Raw genomic sequence first — 11910 nt, 5'->3', positions numbered from 1 at the left:
TCATCCTTCCCCCTGCCTCCTCCCCTGAAGTTTGTCAATCTGAACCGTACTAGAAATAGAGCATTTAAACAAAAATTATGTTGGAAGTAGAGAGCTACCTGCTTTCCTCACAAAAATTTTATTGTTGTTCTTTTAAGTGAGAACTTTTTATTTTATTTTATTTTATTTATTTATTTTTCATCACCATTTATTCCCCATCTGCCCTCCTCCACCTCCCCCTACCCTCTCCTTCCACAATCACTACACTGTTGTTGGTATCTATGAGTTCTTTCTACTCTTTTTTTTCTTTTTCGCTCAATCCTCCCTGACGTCACCCCTCAACCAGAGCTGTCAGCCTGCTCTCTATCTATAAATCTGTATCTGTTTTTCCCGTTCTGTTTGTTCATTAAATTCCACATATGAATGAAATCATACGGTACTTGTTTTTTTTGATTGGCTCATTTCACTTAGCATGATGTTCTCCAGGTCCATCCATGCTGTCACAAAGGATAAAATTTTCTTCCTTTTTACAGCTAAGTAGTATTCCATTGTGTAATGTACCATAACTATTTTATCCACTTATCTACTGATGGGCACTTGGGCTGCTTCCAAATCTTGGCTATTGTAAATAATACTGAAATGAACATTGGGGTGCATATATTCTTTCTAATTTATGTTTTGGGTTTCTTAGGATATTCCCAAAAGTAGAATTACTGGGTCATGAGGCAGTTCCATTTTTAATTTTTTGAGGTAACTGCATACTGCTTTCCACAGTGGCTGTGCCAGTCTGCATTCCCACCAACAGTGCACGAGGGTTCCTTCTCCACAACCTCCTCACACTTGTTGTTTGTTGATTTATTGATGGTAGCCATTCTGACAGGTGTGAGGTGATATCTCATTGTTGTTTTAATTTGCATTTTCTAACAATATCTTTTCTGATATATCTCCTGGTGTAAGGGAAATAAATTAAAAAAAAAAAAAATGAGACTACTCAAACTAAAAAGGTTTACACAGTGAAGGAAACCATCAACAAAATGAAAAGATAACCCACGAATAGGAGAACATATTCCCCGATATATCTGATAAGGGATTAATATCCAGAATTTATAAAGAAATTATAAAACTCAACAGCAAAAAATAAACAATTCAATTAAAAAATGAGCAAAGGACCTGATAGACACTTCTCCAAAGAGGACATACAGAAGGCCAATAGACATATGAAAAGATGTTCAGCATCACTAATCATCAGATAACTTTCTTTTCATTCACAAAGAAAACTGCTTTCAGACTTAGATGGTTAAACCTGCCTTCCTCACAAAAATTTCATTTATTTTTGAAGTGAGAACTTTCTTTTCATTTCACAAAGAAAGCTCTTTTCAGACTTAAATGGTTAAATTAAATATATCCATATGAACTTGAGATATCGAAATTTTGTTAGTAAGAAGGGAGTAATTGTAACAAGTTTCTCTGTCGATTCAGAACAGTGAAGACTTCACTACAGTGCAGCAGCCAGTGAGAAGATTCTGGGTCAGCCTAGGATGTGTCAACTATCCAACTTAGAAGCATAGGCCTCTTGAGGGGCAGGCAATATTGCAGAAGGGGCCTAGCTAGAAAACGACTTCATAAAAAGCATTCAGAAAAGCCCCTTTCAAAAGGCACACACAGACAATTAAAAAGGAAAGATTATAAATGACTAATACATGGAGAATAATGGAAAGCTTCATTAATATTCAAAGGATGAAATTAAAATAACAGATGCCATTTTATCTTATCAAATTAATAAGAGTAGTAAAAATCATACCTAAGGGTAAAATGTGATGGGAAATCTCATAGACTGCTTGTGAGAGTACAAATTGGCTTACTTTTTTTCAAAAAGCAATCAATTGCTTTAACAATTGGTTCAAATGGCCATACAATTTGAATCAATAATTACAGTGCTATGCTGTCATTCTTAAAAGAATTTGGGAAAGTGGATAAAAACTTTTTCACACAAAGACTGCAGAGCTAATTATAATGGAAAATTTAGAAACACCTAAATGTCTAAAAATGATGATTTCAATTATGAAAGATACACATGATATTATAAATTTGGGGGCATTTAAAATGTTTATGGAGTATTTTAACGATTTGAGGAAAATGTGACAAGGTAAGTGATGCAATATTATTCCACTGTGTTAAAATATGTATATGTATAGAAAAAAATTAGAAAATGTCAAAATTTAAAGTGGTTATCACTAAGCAGCAGAGTTCTAAATTTTTTCTTCTTTATATTGCTATTTTCACAATAGATGAACATTTAAAAAAATTTTTTTAAATGTTTTTCATTCAATTTATTTATTTATTTATTTATTTATTTATTTATTTATTTATTTTTATTTTTTAACATCTCTGGTTTACATTTAATAAATGAATGCTTTGAACCTCTACCAAAATACTTAATGAAATTTTGTCAGAGGAACCATAAGATTTTGGCAGACTTTAAAAAATATTAATTTGTAGTGTAATATGGTGTGATCTAGAAACAGAGGCAAATTCAAAGTTGTATGACATCTTTCTTCTTTCCAGCCTGTCATTTTTTTTTTTAAATCTTTATTGTTGAATGTAGAATGTATTACAGATGTTCCACATTTTTCCCCCATTGACCCTCTCTCTCCTCCCCACTCCCGTCCCCCTCCCTCCTTTTCCCACACTATTGTCTGTGTCCATTGGTTATGCATATAAGTTCTTTGGTTTATTTCTCCCCCCCCCCCCAACCCCTTTCCCTTTGAGGTTTGTCAGTCTAGCAATGAATTTGTACTTCTTAATCTCTTCACCTTTTTCACCCATTCCCCCAACCCCCCTCCCAACTGGCAACCAACAAAATGTTCTCTGTATCTATGAGAATGTTTCTGTTCTACCTGTTCATTTTGTTTGTAGATTCCATTGTTGATAGATATGTATTCATTGCCATTTTGTTTGTTCATCTATTTTATCTTTTTCTTCAAAAAGACCCTTCATCATTTCATATAGTAATGGTTTGGTAGTGATGAACTCCTTTAACTTTTTCTTGTCTGGGAAACTCTTTATATGGCCATCGATTCTAAATGACAGCTTTGCAGGATAGAGTAATCTTGGTTGTAGGTTTTTGCTTTTTATCACTCTGAATATTTCTTGCCTCTCCCTTCTGGCCTGCAAAGTTTCTTTTGAGAAATCAGCAGACAGCCTTATGGGAACTCCCTTGTAGGTAACTAGCTGCCTTTCTCTTGCTGTTTTTAAGATTCTCTTTTTGTCTTGAACCTTTTGCATTTTGATGATGATGTATCTTGGTGTGGGCCTCTTGGGGTTCATCTTGTTTGGGACTCTCTGTGCTTCCTGGACTTGTTTGTCTCTTTCCTTCACCAAGTTAGGAAAGTTTTCTGCCATTATTGTTTCAAACAGGTTTTCGATTTCTTGTTCTCTCTCTTCTCCTTCCGGCACCCCCAAGATGTGAATGTTGGCATGCTTGAAGTTGTCCCAGAGGCTCCTTACACTATCATTATTTTTTTGGGATTCCTTTTTCTTTTTGCTGTTCTGATTGGGCATTTTTTGCTTCCTTATATTCCAAATCGATGGTTTGCTTCTTGGATTTACGTACTCTACTATTGAATCTTTGTAAATTATTCTTTATTTCAGTTAATGCCTCCTTCATTTCTAACTGTGCATCCATCATTTCTGACTGGTCCTTTTTTATGCTCTTGAGGCCCTCCCTAAGTTCACTGAGGTTCTCACTAAGTTCATTGAGCATCCTTATAAGCAGTATTTTGAACTCAGCATCTGTTAGGTTGCTTATCTCCATTTCTCTTAGTTCTTTTCTTGGGGTTTTGTTCTGTTCTTTCATTTGGGACCTGTTTCTTTGTCTCCTCATTTTGGCTGCCTCCCTGTGTTTGTTTCAGTGTATTACTTAATGAGAGGTATGGGGCTAGCTGAGACCAGATGCTGCTTGTTTGAAAAAATTCAGGGAAAACCTGAAGCAGGATCCAAGACAGGCCAATCCTATGGTTAAGCAAGTGCCAACAGCTTGAGTGGGCCTGAAAGCTGGGCGGGGCGGGGAAGGGTGGGGCCTCAGGGAGTCATCAGGGCGGGGCTACCAGTGTGAGCCAGGTTGCTGGAGTCCCAGATATGGCGGCTGTCTGTCGCCCCAGGGAAGGGCTCACCAAAGAAACAAATGCCTCTGACAGCACGTTTGTCCTGGAGAAAGCCCCCTCTCCAGCCCTTGCTCCAGTGCCAAACAGCTCAGTTCTTCCCTGTATGTCTCTGGCGCCCCTCGAGCTGCCTCCCCTCTAAGCTTAGAGGGAGAGAGTCTGATATGTCCGTGCGCGGGCCCTTTAGGGAGCTGCCTGGGGCTCCAGCCGCTTCAGCTTCCCTGAGCCTCAGTTCCCGCTGGTTTTTCCAGCCAGAAGTTATGGGGATTCTCTTCCTGGCACTGGAACCCTGAGCGGGGCACCTGGTGTGGGACGGGGACCCCTCAGTCCTCAGGAAGGACCTTCCCAGCCGAGGTGTCCTCCTGATTTTTATCCCCCACGCGTGGTGTGGGACCAGCCCGTCTCACCACCAGCCCTCGCGCCTCCGCCCCTCCTACCAGTCTCGATGTGGCTGCTGCTTTAATTTCGTAGTTGTAGGGCTTCCATTCAGCTTGATTTCAGGCAGTTCTGAATGATGGTTGTTCTGTAGTTTAGTTGTAACTTGGACGTGGTTGTGGGAGGACACTGTGTTTACCTACACCGCCATCTTGACGGGAAGTCTCTGTTTTTCATTGATTTTAGAGACAGAGGAAGGGAGAGTGAGAAAGAGAGAGAAAGAGAATGAGAGAGAGAGAAACATCAATGTGAGAGAGAAACATTGATTGGCTTCCTCCAGCATGCACCCCAACCAGGGACCAAACTATATATGCCCGGACTAGGAATCAAACCAGTGACCTTTTGGTGCACAGGACGGTGCTCAATCAACTCAGCCATACTGGCCAGGGCTGGATGGGCATCATCTTTAAAAGTCTTCATGAATATAGCCCTGGCCGGTTTGGCTCAGCGGTTAGAGCGTCGACCTGCGGTCCTGAGAGACCCGGGTTCGGTTCCCGCTAGGGGCGCGTGCCTCGGTTGCAGTTTGTCCCCAGCCCTGGTCGGTTGTGCGGTGGCAGCCACTCGATGTGTTCCTTTCACATCGATGTTTCTCTCTCTCTCTCTCTGTTCCTCTCTCTCCCTCCCACTCTACCTGAACAAAAAAATGAGAAAATGTCCTCAGGTGAGGATTAAAAAAAATAAAAAAAATAAAAATAAATAAAAGTCTTCATGAATATAAAGTTATTTTTTGGTAAAGGAAAAAATTCCTTTTTATCACTTTTAGTAATGGTTACAAGCCTGTACTCCAGTAAAATGGGCCAAGACATCCAACTACAGTCAGCTATTCAACAATATTTATTAAGCATTTACTGTGCATCTAGCCCATGATATGTCCTGGGGATACAAGGGTAGAGAAGACATCCAGACACAGGCCAACCCACACGAAGCTTACAGTCTAGTGAAGGTACAGTGCATTCACTTTCCAGGGCTATCATAAAAAAGCACTACAGACCGGGTGACTTAAAAGAACAGAAATGATCCCTGGCTGGTTTGGCTCAGTGGTTGGAGCATTGGCCTGCAGACCAGAGAGACCTGGCTTATCCCTTTAAAGATCTTATCTCTAAATACAATAACCTTCTGAGGGGTCAGACGTGCTGAGGTTAGAACTTTATCCTATGAAGTTGGGTGAGACACAACTCAGCCCATAACATATAACAATTAAATAAGCAATAGCATCGGGGCTGGAAAAGCTGTGCTCAAACACCAAACATTATCATCACACTCCGAGCACTACTGGTTGTTCCTAGGCAACAGTGTTGTTTATACTCTATAACCCTTGCAACGTCAAGTCTTCTTTTTCAGTGTGTTTGTATGTTTTTAGCTTCTTTATTTAACAGGTTAACAACAGGAACTGAACAAATTTTCATCAGTTATGATGAAATGAGATTGATGTTTTAAATTTATCATCTCTTCTAAGTGTCAGAAAGTGAATATTTATTCTTTGATACCTGATATTACAAAGTCATTCATTATCTTTCAGAGCACAGATTGAGTTGACACCTGCTGAGTTTCCAGATTAGTTTATACCTTGACTCCCAAGAAGGTTCTAAGTCTCTAGAGCTATAAATAAACAGGGGTCTGAGGAAAAAATTCTATCCAACCCAATAACTCTCTGTGGGTTCACTGTCAATCAATTTCAAAATTCAGAAGAATACTTCTTGATGGTACCAGATATAGACTCTACCTTATTCAGAATCCACTTCCTGTGTTTCTTCTGGTCTCAAATCCTTTATGGCATGTGGCAGGCTATAAGTAAATTCATTAAATTCATTAAAAATAACACAGATTCTTGAGGTTGCACAGATCACAGTTGAAAAATGTTTGTTATATTGCATACATATATATAACTAACTGTCCCTCGGTTCCCAGAACAGACAGAATTTTATGTAATACTTTGAAAAGCAGCAGAAAAGCAGAGTAACAGTGGTTCAGGCCCTGGGCTCTGGCACTTTCCACCTCAGCAGGATTGTGAAGATGAAATAAACGGACCCTTGAAGAGCCCTTAGAACAGTGTCTGGTGCACAGCAACATGTACAGTATGTGCGAGCTGCTATTATTAGACTTTTCAGCGCAGACTTTCCCTGTCGACTCCTTTCCCACACCGTGTTCAGACTTAGGTCCTGTCAGTTGCCCCGTGTCTAGTTCAGAGACAAGAGTGAGGGCTCTATGACAAGTTGGAGCCCTTCTGTGTGATTACAATCTAATAAGGAAAACAGCTGACCTATTTGAAGTTCAGCCTTTGGCTAGCTGGATCTATACAATTGTAGTGATTCCCCTTTCAATGACTAGCAAAATTAAATTCATGTGACTTCGAAGTATATTTTTAGGTGTTCTTCCATGAACTTGTAGATATTTCTCGTTCCCCTGGATCCCTCCATGTCATCTGTGAACAGTCACCTGTAGGGCAGTCTGTTTCACGGCTTGCCTCTTCGTAACATTCTTATGTGAGTCTTTTTTTTTTAATCCTCAGCCAGGGACACTTTTCCATTTTTTGTTCAGATAGAGTGGGAGCGGGAGAGAGAGAGAGAAATATCGATGTGAAAGGGGACACATCGGGTGGCCACCTCCCGCACGACCCAAACAGGCCCAGGGACAAACTGCAACCAAAGTACGTGCCCCTAGCGGGAACCGAACCCGGTTCTTTCTGGACTGCAGGCCGACGCTGTAACAGCTGAGCCAAACCGGCCAGGGCTCATGTGAATCTTGACAGGACTCAGTTAGTTACAGTGTCCAGGGCTTTGTTGTCACTCTTCCCAGTTTGCAATGTCCTTTTTCCTCTTCCCCAACACTATCCCTCCTTTATTTCCAAATTGGACTCCAAAACTCTGGGATCTTATTGTTTTTATTCCTCTGTCTCATCTCTGATTACTACCTACATATCTTTCATGTTGTGGTAATTTGTCCATATGAATTATTGGTTTAAAAATGCTTCTTATTTGTATCTTTTTTCTCCCTGTTAGACTGTAGGATCCTTAACAAAGCACATGACCCTGAATTATTTTGTAGTTTATACTACTATATACACTAAATATTGCTTATTGATTACCTTTATCATTATTATTACATTTTTCTCCTAATATTCTCAACCTGTAACCCAGCCTTTCTAGCTGGCTTCCTTGTAGCTAATGTACACCTTCTAGAGAGTTTATTTTATTTTATTTTATTTTATTTTTTATCTTCTTGTATCTCAAATCCTCAGAATCTCAATATCTTCTGATGCCTATTTTACTTTACTCTGTTGCCCAATCTAGTTATATCATATCAGTGAAATTAAAGCGTTGAAATATTTCTAAGAGAATACAAAGGGAAAAAACAGAGTCCCACTCCAGGTAGAACTGAGCCATCTTTGTGACCTGACATCTTGATCATCCTTTCTCATGTACCTTTCATTTCTCTCTCTCTCTATTGGACTGTAAGACCATGTCCTATAGTTTTATTAATCTCTAGCACTTGGCACATTATCTGGAAACATAGTAAGTGCTTAATAAATGTTTACCGAAGAAATGAAAGGTTGAGCCCTGGCTGGTTTGACTCAGTGGTTAGAGCGTCGGCCTGCAGTCCAGAGAGACCTGGGTTCGGTTCTGGCTAGGGGTATGTACTGCGGTTGCAGTTTGTCCCCGGCCCTGGTTGGGTCGTGCGGGTGGCAGCCACTCGATGTGTCTCTTTCACGTCGATGTTTCTCTCTCTCTCTTTCCCTCCCACTCTATCTGAACAAAAAATGGAAAAATGTCCTTGGGTGAGGATAAAAAAAAAAAAAAGGAAATGAAAGGTTGAACAAAGAGATTTTACCCATGAAAATAGTAGTATTTACACTACGCTCCTTTGTTTTCCAAAAACTTGCTTTATACTATAGCTTGTAAGTGTGGGCCCTGGGCCAGGCTGGCATGATTAATATCACAGACCTATCACTTAGTAGCTGGTCATGGAGGTCAAATGATTTCTCTGAGACTCCTTTACTCATATATAAAATCTGAGAGGGTTGCTAGGATTTTAATACTCAGAATATAGCAAATACTCGAGAAATTTAGCTATGATTATATGAAATAGTATTAAAATGTATTGATATTTACTTACACAAGGAAGATAACTGTCACACCATCGTCACCACCTGCATCTATTGAGGACTTAGGACTTGACTGAGTTCTCCAAAGGCCATGGATAATTCACCTGTCCGCTTTGGACTTAGTTTTGGGAATTGGGACAGAAAGTTTTTATTCAGGTAGATCACTGGTGATATGAATATCTAGAAGTTTATTCATAATTAAATTTTTGATTTAAAAAATCTTGGGAAAATATACATAACATAAAATTTAGCATCTTAATCACTTTTAAGTGTACAGATCAGCGGAATGAAACAGAGTCACACTGTGGTGCAGCCAGTACTATCCATCTCCAGACGGGCTTCATTGTCTAAAACTGAAACTCTAACTGTTAAACAGGAGCCTCCCATCTCTTCTCACTGCAGCCCCGGCGCCACCATTCTACTTCCTGTCTCTAGGACTGACTGCTCTGGGTACCTCTATGTAAGTGCAATAATACAGTATTTGTCCTTTTGTGGCTGGCTTATTTCACTTGGCATAATGTCTTCAAGGTTTATCCATATCCTAGCCTGTGTCAGAATTCATTCTTTTTTAAGGCTGAATATAATTTGTTATTTTAATGGTTGCAAAACATTTCCTTTCTATTGCTGTGTGTTGCGGTGTTTCCCCCTTTTAAACAACTCTAGCTAATTAAGTTGGGCTCTGTCTTTAAATGTCTCTTTTGAGACCCGAAATAATAGTGGAAAACTGGGAAAAAATAAACACCTCCAGTATCCAGGAAATCTCATTAAAGACATATATTTTTGCTTTTATCAGAAATATACAAGATTTTGTTTTAGAAACAAAGGACAGTTGTTCAAATGTGTGGCTTTGTTGTTGTGTTTCAACAATGATTACCACATCATCTTGGTCAATTTATTCACTGACCATAAAAGGAGAAAAATGTGCACCTCCTTGATAATATTCAGAATGAGTTGGCAAGTAATCTCTGAGCTCTGGGATTTACTGAACGATGAAATGGAAGATGATTTAACCTGCCAAGACTTAAGTTTAAGCCCTTAAAACTGTTTATTTTCCAATAACTGCTAAGATTATTAAATTGCAAAACTGGATAAGGAAGTTTATGGCATGTATTTTATTCCAGACAGCAAGCTATTAAAATAGCAAGAAAAACAACGAGACATCAGGGAAAGAAAGGTCAAAATTACATATAACAATCTTGGTATTTTTCAATATAAATGAGGGCTCTGCTAAGATGCCTGAGAACTCTTGGGTGTGGATGTTCTCTTTTTCTCACAGAAATCCTACTTCAAATTAGATTTTATTGTATCACCCCAGGCAATGGAAACATTTTTACATTCATTATTTATACCCCACCCACTACAAAAATTATTTGAGGTAATTGAAAGAATATTAAAGAACGTAATTTAAGAAATCTGAATATAAATTCTCCAGCTTGTCTTTTATTGCTCAGGCACTGACTTCTTCTCTGAAAAGATTAATAGAAACCTTAATGAAGAATGCTAACTGATGACTGTCGGGAATAATTGAGCAGCTTCTCGCCTACCCAGGGTTGGTCAGGTCAGCCCTCTCTTGTAGTTAGGATTTTCTTGGCCTGTAAAAACAGTAACCATATGTTCTAGATTTTCTGGGACAGCCTTAATTAAAAATATTCTTTCCTGTTGTTAGACCGTGTGTCAACCCATGTGTTCTGATATTTTTATGAAAATGTGGTCAGCTGACCCATAATTTTCAGTATTTCTCTAATGGGTCTTTCCCCCACTGTATACAGAGGCCTCTGTGTCTGGATTGGGCTGGGTGTCCTACCCAGTCTGTGAACGTCAGCTGATGCCTTTGCATCTCATAGAGCCCAACCTGCCTCTCCCACCAGGCAGAAACCTTTCTCTCTCTCCCACTCAGTCCACAGATTGTTGCAATCCACCTAGCCTTTGATTGTACCTGTTCTCTTATTGCTTTTATTGTTACATTTGAGTTAGACTCATCTCCCCACTTAAATTTTATCACCTGAATTTCTTTTTTTTTAATCCTCACCTGAGGACATTTTTTTTTTTTTTTTTTTGCATTTATCTTCTGATAGACTGGGAGAGGGAGAAGGAGGGAGGGAGAGAGAAAACATTGATGTGGGAGAGACACATCGACTGGTTGCCACCCACATGACCCCAACCGGGGCCGGGGACAAACTGCAACCAAGGTACGTGCCCTTAGCAGGAACTGAACCTGGACTCTCCAGTCTGCGGGCCAACGCTCTAACCGCTGAGCCAAACTGGCCAGGGCTCACCTGAATTTCTTTTATAACCTCCACAGTGCCTCACTCAATGCTAGGCATTAAAAAAAACAAAGGGAAGACAGAAAAGAGAAAAAGAAAGAAAAAAAAGATACATTGAGTTTCTTTGTCATTCAGGACAGAGTTCCCTTTTGATAAAATCTCTACCTGAACCCTGTAATGTATATATTTAAATATACATAGGTATTGGTTAAACCCTCACTGCATTCATTTCAGAATTCAAATATAGAGTTTTTCAACACCAGATTTCTATTCTAAGGCATTTGATAATAAATATATATACATATTTGGGGGAGGAAGGGAGTAGAAATCCAGGCCTTGGTGTCTCATATGTGCTAAGTGCAAAAGGTAAGTTTTATGACTTTATTATTTTGTCTAAGACATAGTTATAGAATTCCATACTTTCTTTTTTAGGCTTCTCTTACTTCTGCCTCCTCCCTTTGGGTGTCCTCCCAAGCCTTGGTGCTCTCCTCTCCTCCATGGGAGTTGCTTACAAGGAAGATACTATCTAGGTGATTACTATCGAATCTACGTCTCTTCCCTGCGCTCCAGCCAGCGATTCTCAAGCAGGCTGAGGGTGTAAGGCATGGGGTTGGGGTGGGGCAGGCAGAACTTTTGGGGAGACTTGGGCAACATCAACAAGGGAGCCTTTTCAAAATATTCACAGCAGATGAGATTCAGTAGGTCCAGCTGGGGTTTGGGCATGTGTGTGCTGAAGTAGACATGTGATTCTAATTTCAGAGAACCCCATTTCCAGACCTCTTAGTACCAGTTCCTTATGGCACATCTTTAAGGCCTCATATCAGTGTGCCTGTCACACTGCCTTCTCTTTCCAGTTTCTTCATTTCTTATTTTTTTCATTTTTTGTTCAGATAGAACGGGAGGGAGAGAGAGGAAGAGAGAGAGAAAGAGAGAGAGAAACATCGATGTGAAAGGGACGCATCGAGTGGCT

The sequence above is a fragment of the Molossus molossus genome, unplaced genomic scaffold (assembly GCF_014108415.1).
Source record: "Molossus molossus isolate mMolMol1 unplaced genomic scaffold, mMolMol1.p scaffold_m16_p_9, whole genome shotgun sequence".
NCBI lineage: Eukaryota > Metazoa > Chordata > Mammalia > Chiroptera > Molossidae > Molossus > Molossus molossus.
The sequence above is the reverse complement of the archived record's forward strand: the minus strand, read 5'-3'. Positions refer to the sequence as shown.